The sequence below is a fragment of the Zingiber officinale genome, chromosome 9B, assembly GCF_018446385.1.
Source record: "Zingiber officinale cultivar Zhangliang chromosome 9B, Zo_v1.1, whole genome shotgun sequence".
NCBI lineage: Eukaryota > Viridiplantae > Streptophyta > Magnoliopsida > Zingiberales > Zingiberaceae > Zingiber > Zingiber officinale.
This window is the reverse complement of record NC_056003.1, coordinates 45,734,749-45,743,640: the sequence shown is the minus strand read 5'-3', so window position 1 is coordinate 45,743,640 and position 8,892 is coordinate 45,734,749. Positions and strand designations below refer to the sequence as shown.

At 46.2% G+C, this 8,892-nt stretch overlaps 1 long non-coding RNA gene across 1 annotated transcript; it reads left to right on the top strand.

Annotated features, from left to right (window-relative positions):
* Positions 1-6,838: 6,838 nt before the first annotated feature.
* LOC122024126 lies at positions 6,839-8,643 on the top strand. Its single transcript, XR_006123340.1, has 2 exons — positions 6,839-7,939; positions 8,411-8,643. It is a non-coding gene; the product is annotated as an uncharacterized LOC122024126 (long non-coding RNA).
* The last annotated feature ends 249 nt before the right edge of the window (positions 8,644-8,892 follow it).

The window sequence follows — 8,892 nt, the reverse complement described above, 5'->3', positions numbered from 1 at the left end:
CGAAGGAACATGGAGCTGGATTTGGTTGACGAGGAGCGAGCCAAGGCATCCGTTCGGCTGATGGCATACCGTCAGCGGATGAAGCAAAACTACAACCGGCGCATCTGGAAGAAAGTCAAGCCGGTCGGCGACGTCGGCAAGCTTGAAGCTCCGTGGGCAGGTCCCTTCAAAATCATCGAAAAGCTCCGCTCGGGCGCGTATTATTTGGAAGACGAGGACGGTCGGCAGCTAGATAGACCGTGGAGCGCGAACCACCTCCAGCCTTACCGGGCGGGGTGAAAGGTGTATCAATGTAAATCATCCTGTGTACTTTTTTCGACTGAATACTTGAAATGTAGAAAGGAAGAATCAAGAGAACAAATATAAGGCATCATCAACAAGAATTGAAGGCCCCGTACCGTTCGGACGGAGGTAAATTATCCGAGCCAAAATACTCGACGAAGTAGACCCTGAGCCGTTCATCCAGGAGTACGTTCTCCAAGCTAGGTGAAAGGTGCGCTAAATATAAATTTATATACTTTTTGGTCGCCTATATACTTGTGATGCAGGGAGCAAAAAGATGAAAACACATTGAGCATTCTCCGCTGAACGGTGTACCGTTCGGCAGGGGCATATGGATTATTCGAGCCAAGTGCTCGAATAGCGAAGGCCCCCGAGCCGATCGGCCAGGGGGAGTATGCATTTAGATTCGTAAGCAAATGACCCGTGCCGTTCGGATAGGCATAAAAACTGTTCAAGCACGGGATAAGGTATGAAGGCCAAGGTCGCTTGACCTGGTAAGGAGTTAGCCTGGTTAGGCCGTCTAGCCCAGACGTTAAACCGTAGAGCCGCGCCGATCGACTATAAATATCCGCGCCGTCGAGCTCCGACGTTAAAGATCGAGAGACGAGCCGGCGTCTATAAACGTCCGAGCGGAAGACCGACGAGCCTCGTCGTTAAAGATCGAGAGTCGCGCCGACCGGCTATAAATATCCGCGCCGTCGAGCTCCGACGTTAAAAATCGAGAGACGAGCCGGCGTCTATAAACGCTCGCCGACGAGCCCCGTCGTTAAAAATCGAGAGCCGCGCCGATCGGCTATAAATATCCGCGCCGTCGAGCTCCGACGTTAAAGATCGAGAGACGAGCCGGCGTCTATAAACGTCCGAGCGGAAGACCGACGAGCCACGTCGTTAAAAATCGAGAGCCGCGCCGACCGGCTATAAATATCCGCGCCGTCGAGCTCCGACGTTAAAAATCGAGAGACGAGCCGGCGTCTATAAACGTCCGAGCGGAAGACCGACGAGCCACGTCGTTAAAAATCGAGAGCCGCGCCGACCGGCTATAAATATCCGCGCCGTCGAGCTCCGACGTTAAAAATCGAGAGACGACCCGGCGTCTATAAACGTCCGAGCGGAAGACCGACTAGCCACGTCATTAAAAATCGAGAGCCGCGCCGATCGGCTATAAATATCCGTGCCGTCGAGCTCCGACGTTAAAGATCGAGAGACGAGCCGGCGTCTATAAATGTCCGAGCGGAAGGTCGACGAGCCCCGTCGTTAAAGATCGAGAGCCGCGCCGATCGGCTATAAATATCCGCGCCGTCGAGCTCCGACGTTAAAGATCGAGAGACGAGCCGGCGTCTAAACGCCGAGCGGAAGACCGACGAGCCACGTCGTTAAAATCGAGAGCCGCCGATCGGCTATAAATATCCGCGCCGTCGAGCTCCGACGTTAAAGATCGAGAGACGAGCCGGCGTCTATAAACGTCCGAGCGGAAGACCAACGAGCCACGTCGTTAAAAATCGAGAGCCGCGCCGACCGGCTATAAATATCCGCGCCGTCGAGCTCCGACGTTAAAAATCGAGAGACGAGCCGGCGTCTATAAATGTCCGAGCGGAAGGTCGACGAGCCCCGTCATTAAAGATCGAGAGCCGCGCCGATCGGCTATAAATATCCGTGCCGTCGAGCTCCGACGTTAAAGATCGAGAGACGAGCCGGCGTCTATAAACGTCCGAGCGGAAGGTCGACGAGCCCCGTCGTTAAAGATCGAGAGCCGCGCCGATCGGCTATAAATACCCGCGCCGACGAGCTCCGTCGTTAAAGATCGGGAGCCGCGCCGATCGGCTATAAATACCCGTGCCGACGAGCTCCGTCGTTAAAGATCGAGTGTCGAACCCGCGACTGTGAACTTCTTGGACGGAACTAAGGACGCCAAATAACGAGCGTTCGCAAGTACTAAATTGATTGAGGCCGATCGACCGTCAGTTTGTCAATACTTCGCATTCGCTGAACGCAAACAGTATAGCCAAGCGCTAAATGATTTTGAGGAAAACGAGCCAATCGATTAACCTGATCGGTCGTCTAGTGAGAAACACATGGAGCCTAATTGATTCTACGAATGAGCATCAAACAGAATAAAAAGGGGCAATGAAGGGCAAACAAAAATACAAGTAAAGGAACACAATTATGCCGAACGGCACGTACAAAAGTTTTACATTCGCAAAGCGGATGAAATACAGAAAGTACTTAGAAGAGCTCGCCTCACTCCGGGTCCTCAAAATTAAAAAAGGCGTCCGGGATATCATCTATCATGGCCGCCAGGTCGGAGGTGGGAATGTGCATTCCCGCAGGAAGGTGGCCACCCTTCTTCAAGTACGCCATGGTGACCTTGACCGCCTCGGCAAAAGTTGAGGAGACGTTGCCGCCGAATTTTGCGCCGAACCACTCCGAGCGGAGGTATTCTTGGTGCGCTGCTGCTAGGCGACTCGACTCTTCCTCCTTATATTGTCTGAGCGCCGTCCGGGAGGCAATCAGTGAATCTTGAAGAACTTTCTGGTCCACCTCCTCTTTGGTGCATTCAGCAGAGCGCCCATCCCGTTCGGCAGCCAGTTGGGCCTCTAGCTTTTTAGATTGCTGATCTAGGGCTCGGACTTCAACTTTCATCTTATCCAGATCAGTAATCGCCCGCCTCTTCCGGCTGCTGGCACGCTTAATGTCCCCGTCGCACTTCTTCACTAAGTCATCGAGTCGAGCCACCTCTGTAGCCAGGTCGGCGGCCTTCTTCTGTTCGGCCTCAAGGGCTTGTTTCTCCCGCTCGGCTGATGGACCTCCCGACACTTGGAGTTTTTCCAGGAGATCCTCCAGCTCGGCTAGCCGATGGCTAGTGGAGATTTGCTCAGCCCAACGCTGTAAAGGAAATAATAAAATCAGGAGCCAAACGGTAGCATGGCACAGGAAAAAAAATGAACGTACCTGAGTAGCCTGCTGCATGTTGTTATCGCCGAGCTGCTTGGGCGTCATGAGGGCCACCTGAATCTGGGCGTCCTCGAAGAGCTTGGCGAGCGGACCCGTCAGGGTTATTTCATGAACGGGGCTTGATGGCCGATCGGCAGATAATAAATATTCCTCCGAAGGAAATCGGAGGGTCGTCTTGATGGTCGGGTGGCCGGCCGGCCCTTTCTCGGCCGCAGTTGCCTGGCCCGAGGACTCCCCTATGGTTGAAGTCTCGCCCAACCGTCGTAAGAGACGACGAGTCCGCGGAGGAGAGCCAGAGTGCTGTGCGATGGGCGAGGCCACGGGGGTCCCGATCTGCGACTCCGTGCGATCGGGCGAGGCAATCTCGATCGGCGCCCGTGGTTCGCCCTCTTTGGTCGGCGGAAGGCTGGAGTCTCTTCGACGTTTCCGCCGAACTCCCGGTGGTGAATCCCCGGTCTGGGGGATTCCCAGCTCGGCTGGAGCAGAAGAAACATGATCCGCCTCGACCTCCGTTGAAGCGAGTTGGGCAACTTCTGTTTCAGGGGCAGACTGCGCCCCCCCCTCTCCTGCATCTGCCGGGCGGCTGGGGATGAGACCCCGCTCGGCGAGTTCTTTTTTGGTGGCCGCCTCAATTTTCACGGCCTTCAATTTCAGATGATCGGTAGCCTTGGAGCGCCACATGACTTCAGCTGCAGCAGAAGAAATTAAAATCAGTTAGACAAAAAAGGTGAAAGAAGTAAAGAGTCCTTACCCATGCGGTGGGGGAGGTTGGCCCGAACGGAAGATAATCCAAAAATGTACAACACCCCCTTGAGAAGCAACTGGTCGATTTTGTACCGTTGACCGGACAACCAGTTTGCCGCATGAAGGTAGGCTGGACTGCTTCTGAATTTGCCGAGCTCTGGCTGGGTCGGCACAGCGGTCTGCCATGCTCGGGAAGTCGTATATAGAAGAAGAACTCCTTCCAGTGCTTGTTGGAGGTCGGCATATTATCAAAAAATTTGAAGCCTATTCTACTTTGGAAAATAAAAGTGCCCAACTCGGATTGTTTGGGGTAGAAGAAATAGTGGAATATCTTGGGGTCGAGTGGGATACTGTGCAGCTTAAAGAGGACGACCACCCCGCTCAGCAGCCTGAAGGAATTCGGCACAAGTTGGCCGAGCGGGATGCGAAAATAATTGCAAACCTCTAAAATAAAGGGATGGGTAGGAAATCTAAGGCCACCCTGGAATTGGTCTAGAAAAAAACAAACGGTGCCGATCGGAGGGTCATGGGGCCGGTCGGTCGGGTCGGCTATAACTATTTCATGGTCATCAAGAATCCCGTACGTCCGAACAAGGCGCCGAGCGCCCTCTTCATCAAATCGACTCTCCATGGTCAGATACCAAGGGCCATGAACACCAACAGCGGGTTCGGAGGAGCTTGCCATCTCGGAGAAGCAAAAAGATAGCAAGAAACCGAAGGAATGGGAACGAAAGAGGCAAAACGAGTTGGGAAGACCTTGTAAATGAAGGGAGAAGACTCACTGAGAAGGAAACGGGCAGAAAGGATCACCGGTGGGATGGTAGCCGCCGAAACACAGGAACTGGATCGTCGGGGGCCGCAGCAGAAGAAGAGGCAGAAGGACAACGCGCAAGCAAACATGCGGCGAAGGAAGGAGACGGAGGCTTTATACGGCCGAGGCCGGTCGGCCTCCGCCGTCGGATGCAGGTCACGAGAGACGAGGTCATCATCTAACCGTCCATTTCAAAGTAATCGGCGTCCCATCGTACGGATCATCACCGCCGCGCAAGAAGAGCCACGTGGCGCTCTGTCACCAGGCACAATTAATGCGCCCATACCGCGCATGCTTCGGCTTAATGAAGAGGATTTGCGTGATTTTCGAGAAGATTTAAACAAGCAAACATCCACGTTGAGCGACAAGACAGCCAAAACGAAGAGCCGAGCGGTTGAATTTAGCATAAGGGCCAAACGGCTCAAGGGATATTATAAGCGACGGTAAGGCGACGACCGCCCGCTCGGACACATAGTCCAGTCAGTCGGACTCACTGCCTCCTTCGACTAGACTTGAAGGGAAGGCAAGTGATCCGGCAGTAAGAATGGGGGACCCACTTCCTGAAGGGTCTCAGCTTGAGGACAGATGGAGGGCTGACTAAGCGGTTAATGGCCGCGCCGAGCAGCTGAGTAGGTCCGAGCGGAACCAAAGATAACCCAGTCATGGGCTTGGGTTTCCGACGCCAAGGCGGGAGAACCGAATGGCCGAGCGGGGAGTCTGCCCGGCTAGGACCGAAGGGCCGAGCGGGTGGTCCGTTCGGCCAGGATAAGGGCGAGGGTACAAAGGTTAGCCGAGCGGCCTATTCGTTCGGCTCAGGATATGGGATGTCAGCAAAGGCATGTCTGATGATTACGCCGTACACAAGAGTGCACGATGGAGGATCTCGCCGTCACATTATGGAGAGGTTGGTACAGTAGCGGTATAGCCTTATGGACGTCTTTCTGACAGACTCATACCTGGGCATGGTCCTTCTGACAGACCCATACCTGGGCATGGCCGAAAGCAGGTGATTGCTTTGATTGGCGCGCCCAGGCTCCTTCGAGAGGTCTATATAAGTCTCCATTTCTTCACCGGAGGTACGCGAGTCTTGATCCTGAGGCCACCTTTTTGTTATTCCTCGCCTGACTCACTACAAGAAAACATGGCTTCAGAAACGGATTTTTAAAACGAAAATAAAATCTGTTTCAGATTTGTATAAATTAGAAACAGATTTGATACGGAATTATTAATCCATTTCATTTTAGTAAATTATAATTTTTTAAAAAAAAAATAAAACAGAATTTAAAACAAAATTGAAACAAAATTACATATAAATTTTTATAAACAAAAATAAATACGAATTATAAACAAAATTTGAGACGGTATAATTTCTGTGATAAATTTTGTTTATAAATTAATTAAAATTTAAAACAGAAATAAAATCTGTTTCAAATTTATATAAATCAGATAGACATATTCTGTACAAAATCATTAATTTATTTAACTTTACTAAAATATAATATTTGAAAAGAAATTTAAAATAAATTTTGATACAAAATTACATATAAATTTTATAAACAAAAAATAAATATGGATTATAAACGGAATTTGAGACCGCAAAATCTCTGTTACAAATTTTGTTTAAATATTTAATGAAAATTAAAACGGAAATAAAATTTGTTTTAGATTTATATAAATCAGAGACAGATTTGATACAAAATTGTAAATCTGTTCACTTTAGACCTAAAGACTTAGTCAAGGAGAAGTCTAATATGGAGAAATATGAGCCATTGGATCAAATATAATGTAAAGTAATCAAAGGACTCCGATCTAATTAATTCTAGTCGTTCATCGAGATCTGGTTGATTTTAGTCAATCTGTGTAGATCTGGGATTTTCCGAGCCGTTCACTATGATCTAGCTATCTTGATCATTCAACTAGTTCTAGCCGATCCTGACCGTTCAATCAGATTTGATCTCATCCATTCACCTAGATCCGGGCCAATCCTGACCGTCCGATCAGATCTAGGAAAATAAGAGTGGATGAAGCACAGTTTGTTCATCTATTCTCTGCTTCCTCACGCGATCGTTGTCGGGACACCGCCCCTTCTCATCGAACTCCACCTTCAATCGGTCGGCGACTTCATCTACCACTCCACCTCCAACCGATCGATCCTCTCCATCTCGCCCATCTGCATCCCGTCACCCTCCTCCATCCCGGCCTCATCTTCTTACCGACGCGAATGCTGCCCAATGCTAACTCCACCACCATCGGCACACCAAGGAAAGGGGTTTTCTCCCTCTGGTCATCGCCCATCGCGCATCTCCTTCCTCTTCTCATCTTCCTTCCACGATAAGCCTTCAAGCTTCCAACAGCAGCTCCACCACATCTCTTCCATAACCGCTCTTCGATCTACGAGTTCTTGGGCTTTCCCAGCTTCGTATTCTATCTGGACAGCTATCTTCTTCATCCATCTTCGATCCAGCAACCTTCTCTTCTTCGCCAAGTCCGTAGCAATTCCCTTCACCACCAGACAACTTCATATGCACCTCACAGAAATTGGGTTGTTTCTTTTATCATGGATGTGTGTTGATGTTTTTTATTGAATGCTTGTATCAAACTTGATCTTCTTTAATTAGATTGAACGCACTTGATTTTAATTGTTTCATGCACACAACTTGTTTGATGAAATGTTCTAATCTTCTAATTCCTGCATGTAACGTGTTCGGTAAAATGTCTCTTTCAATAATTTGGTTTAATTTGACGCATCTTAATTTGCTTAACTCTTGCTTTGTATTGATCTTTCAATTGCTAAGTTTTATGTCTTCATTTAAATGCAATTAGGTTAAGTTAGTGTCTTCATTTAAATGCAGTTAGTTTTATGTCTTCATTTCTATATTTAGTGTGTATTGTATTTTAAGTTGTTACATATTATTTCCTTATAGCCATAATATTCTAACTAATTTGTAGATGAGAATGAGGTTATCTAGAGGCAATCAAGTTATCCAAGAATGATCCGTAATTATTTAATGAGGTCATTCTACTTTTCCATATTCTATTGTGACTTATGTTTCACTCGTTAGTATCATGCAGGATACCAAGAGCAAATGTTGTATTAGCCACAACAACCAAGAGCAAATGTTGCATTCAAAACCATCTTTTAATCTTTTGGTAGGTACTATTTACTTACTATATGCTATAATCTTGTTTATTAATATTACAGGATTATTTCTTAGCAATATTTATAGTTTGTGTGGTATTGTGTTTGTGGATATTAAGATTTTTTAGTTTATGATTTAAATTAATTAATGTGCAATAAGAAGACCAACGAGTCTTTTCTATTGTCTTGTATTTGATTTTGTTATATGTACTTAGAGATTCTAAGTTTAAGATTCAAATACGCAGAAAATCCTACTTAAGTATTTGTTCACATTGACTTAATTTTTATGGTTTTGTTATGCCTATTGTTTCAGAGCCAAAAGAGTCTTCATGACTTGTTGATTCTTTAGCATTGACAACTAACTATGGACTAATTAGTGGATGAACATTGATATTGACTATGACTTTTGTACCATTTCAATTTATTTGTATTAAAAATTCTGATATTGTAAGGCTTACTCGTTTCATGTTTTGATTTGTTAGATTGTCTCAACAAAATTGGTTGGTTCGTTAATTTGTACAAGAGAAGCAATTTTTCTCATGGAGTTCGAAGACAAGGAGGGTCGTGATAGACAATGTAATATAAAAATTAGATTACTTATGGTAAGATTTAAAAATTTGTATAGTTGTTTATAGTTTGATTATTGGTCAAATTTATTTGGATAATGTAAATATTTATTTATTTTAATGTTAATTGTATGATACATTTGGAATTAGAAATTATTTCTTTTTAATAATTTTAATTTATTTGAAATGAAGACTTGTTTTAATATATTGATGAGAAATATAATAATATTTAGTGATAAATTTAAAAATAAAATTATATACGGATTTATAAATGGAATTGTAAATAGATTTATAAACAAGATTACTAACAAATTTAAAACAAAATTAGAGACAGAATTTACATTTAAAATCAATTTTATTTTGTTAACTTAAAAACAGATTTATAAACAATTTTTTTT